Source organism: Carassius auratus, unplaced genomic scaffold (genome assembly GCF_003368295.1).
Source record: "Carassius auratus strain Wakin unplaced genomic scaffold, ASM336829v1 scaf_tig00013616, whole genome shotgun sequence".
Classification (NCBI taxonomy): Eukaryota; Metazoa; Chordata; class Actinopteri; order Cypriniformes; family Cyprinidae; genus Carassius; species Carassius auratus.
Window position 1 is genome coordinate 26545 of NW_020524422.1, and position 3919 is coordinate 30463.

The 3919-nt window shown below is 36.0% G+C and overlaps 1 long non-coding RNA gene across 1 annotated transcript; it reads left to right on the forward strand.

The window, feature by feature from the left end:
• The first annotated feature begins 1386 nt into the window (after window positions 1-1386).
• On the forward strand, window positions 1387-2798 carry LOC113074080 (uncharacterized). Its single transcript, XR_003280595.1, has 3 exons — window positions 1387-1467; window positions 1970-2034; window positions 2608-2798. It is a non-coding gene; the product is annotated as an uncharacterized LOC113074080 (long non-coding RNA).
• Window positions 2799-3919: the final 1121 nt, after the last annotated feature.

Here is a 3919-nt window from a genome sequence, read left to right on the forward strand (position 1 = left end):
GTTGTCTGCTCAGACTCGGTACACACTCTCCGGACTCGAGGACGCAGAAAGTATAAGAGGCTTTAAGATGCAGTCTGTAAGACGCGAACGGGAGCATGACCTGAGGCACATTGCAGAAAATGGAACCACTGCTTTAAACTGAATGAATGAATGATAGGTTCGTCGGTAACATCGCACAAGGCACATAAGAGGGTGACATCTAGTGGAGAAGATTTGTAATTAGATTAACGCTAATCTTACGTTCAAATAAATACGGGAAAAAAATCGATCCATGGCCTTTGAGAATCGATTTTGAATCGACCACATTTTAAAAAAACGATTAATCGAAAAATCTATTTTTTACCCAGCCCTATTAAATAGTCGGAGATTCCTTGTGGTTTGTGTAAAAAGGTTGGAGATGGAGACAGAAAGCTTTATACTGTGCGTGTGTTCTTTGCGTAATGGATGTGGAGAACTGTTCAATAAACAAATTGCTTAAATAGTCAGAGATTATTTCCTTGTGGTGTGCGTAAAAAGATTTTGGAGTTAAGAGTTGCGTGTGACATAAACGTGCAGTGACTCAAGCCAGCTGACCAAATCGATTGCATTGTTTTAGCGTTATTGTGAAGTTTGATTAATCTTATATTTTGTTGTAATATTATTTGTGGTATATAAATGAGTTGCATGTATGTATAGGCTATCTGAAATTGTAATGAAAGTAATTAATTCGTTTTTTTCGATTATTAAACTATTATTTAAACTATTATTTCTGATTCTGCTTCTGCTTCAGATTAATAGCGCATTGCGCATATCTGAGAACTGATGTCTGTGTGTTTCAGACCCTGGCTGGCTGTGCACTGAAGTGTATATGACAATAAAGTAGTAAATCTCAATGTATATATTTTTAAAATGTATTTTAAATAGGCCTATAGGCTCATAGGTTTTTTGTAAAAAAAAAAAATTCACAGCACCCCCTGTTCAAAATTACTTCCCGCGGCCCTGCTCTCGCTCTGATCAGTGAATGCCTCTGCTCTGCTATACGGGAGCGCGCGCTCTTCCAGCAGACCTACGTGAATGAAAACACCCGGCAAAGTTTTAAATATGAAAGTGCACACTGTATAAACTTATTCCCTCAAAAGAAAGAGTCGACTCTGAATCATTTTTAATATGAATCCCAAGCCATTTCATGTTGACTTCAATATGAAACATGCTAAAGTATTGGCCATGTCGAGGAGCCTGAATGAAAATGCTAAAAAAAAAAAAAGAAAATTATTTTTTGCAACTAGATGCTGCTTTTGGAGCGGTAAAAATATATGTTTCCCCGGTAACAGCTGTAAACAAAACAGCATTTGCTGCTTTATCAGGAATTACAGGCAAAATGAAATTAAAATGAGACCACTTGGGCCAATCACTGCAGATTAGCGTCAGGCAAATGAGGAGTTTGGAAACATTTATCATTGAGCAAATTGTCTGGGAGTCATTGAGCAAGTAAGGTATAAAAAAAATGCATAAAATAAGACAATGAAAATGTTTTTGGACCTTGCATGCATGTCAGCCTATTAGGGAGTGGGACACCCAAAAACAAAATATGAACCTTTCATTACCCATAATACGGGCACCGTGTGGCGCCATCTTCATGTGTAAAGAGTTAAGATTACTGGCTTTTAGTGAAAGACAATTGTTAAGCTAAATATATTATTTATACCACCTCTTATTAACGTGGATTGTTGATTAGTTGTACTATTTTAATCAATAGTGTTGTAGCTAGTCATGATGCTAGTTAATGTTATATCTTGAAGCAGAATATTTTCTAATCGGAAACTGTTGACCTCAAGCAGTTTATATAAGAGTAAGTGGCCGCATCATAAACGGCGAATGATCTGTTGCGGTTTATTATACAATAATGGCTTTACTGTCAGTTGTTTTGTTTAGTTTTTTTCTCCACGTAACACAGTCATGGCATCTTGTATTTCTGCTTCTTTACCACAAGGTGTCGCCATGTTGCACAAACACAGAGGATCTCTGGGCTCTGCTCCTCTCGAGAACATAATACAGGTAATGCAGCACTACACCCATCCATGGTACACGTATAAAGTTATTAGCTTTAACAGTAGGGAAAACATTTAGCTATATAATATTTATGAAAACATACTCACAACATACCAGAATCAAAAATATCAGAATTTACACCTGCACGAACCTAAATGTCCTTTCTTGACCTTGATGGTAATTTCTAAACCAGTTGCAGTTGTATATCAGATGTAATTTCAGTGCAGTTATTTTCTCAGGCCCTGTTCTAGCAGTTAGAGAGGATAATAAATGGATAGGACGTATGACACTCTGTTATGCATGAATGCTGATGAGTACATGCATGTTTTTAGGTCACAGACTGTTTATGTGCAGCATGCATTGCTGTCATTGGTGAGAATACAATATAGTGTCCTTAACATCACTCATAAGTGCATACTTGTGTGTGTGTGTGTGTGTGTGCTGACTCTGCTTGACTGATGCAGAGCATGAGTGTATGTATGAAGTGTGTTGCTGTCTCATCCTTGCTGCTTTGCTGAGGCACCTCTCTCTCTCTCTCTCTCTCTCTCTCTCTCTCTCTCTCTCTCTCTCTCTCTCCAGCATCTCTTGCAGCAGCAGCAGCAGCAGCGCTGGTTTGAGCAGCGAGACGGCTTCCTCTCTTCCCTCAGCAGATTCCCTTTCTTCTGAGCAGCAGCACAGCGTGTCTCCGCTGCTCCTGGCTCTCTGCGTCCTGCTCATCATGATCCTGTGGGTGAAGATGGGAGAGGACTCTCTGGAAGAGCTCGTCAGACGACTTACTGCTATCATACAGAAAATCGGTAGGAGGAGCTATGACTGTGTGTGTGTGAATCAGTAGTGTTGGGAGAAATATATGGGAACTGTAGCTCAGGGTTGTTTGCAGCTTCTGTTTGTCTTTGCTATAGTAAATATTTGAGAATGTGTTGTGCTGATTTTACCTCTGAATAAATTAATCATTCCGACCCATGAAACCACAACGGATGTTACATTTAGATCTTTAAATTTAGTTGCTCAAAATTGTTGCTGTTGATGACATCACTTATAAGCCTGAAACTGAATTCCATCTGAATTAGAACTTTTTTTTTTCAAATGATCAGTTAAAACTAAAAATTTTAAATTTGAAACTGGTATTTAGGGAAAGTTTTCTAATTACATATAAAAACAAATTTCAAAACACAAACTGAAGTTCAAATTTTAAAATACAAATTCTAATTCTAATGTTGAAATTTGAACTTCAATTAGAATTTGAAATGGGTATTTTGAATGCAATTAAATATATATATATATATATATATATATATATATATTAATTCTAATTAAATAATTGTGATAAAAATGCCACCCTCAAAATCTAATTATATTTTGAAACTAGAATTTAACATTCCAAATGGTATTTTGAAGGTAAATTGAAGGAGAATTTTATTTGAAATGTGAAATTAACTTAAAATTTAAATAGTTTGAATGTGATTTTTTAAATTAGAAATATAATTTAATTATATAATTGAATTTAACTTAAGAAATTCTTAAAATACCATTTTGCAATTCTAATTCTACATATAAGGAACTCCCGCACACTATCTTAACTTGCAAATTAAAATTTTAATCACACCAACGTTTCGGTCACACGACCTTCATCAGGAGTATACAAATGTTCAAATTCATCTCTTTTAAAATAAACACATTACCAATTAACAGAGCTCCATCTGCACAGAATTAAGCTCATTCGGAATACATAATTAGCACCACATCATAAACAATTACAACAATCAAGATCCCCCTATAGGTGAACAAAATCATCCAAAAAACACAATCAACACATCGTCATCAAACAGCATCAAATTGTAATTCTAAACCGGTAGTCAGGCTCCATAGTCTCTCAAACTCATTGTGAATA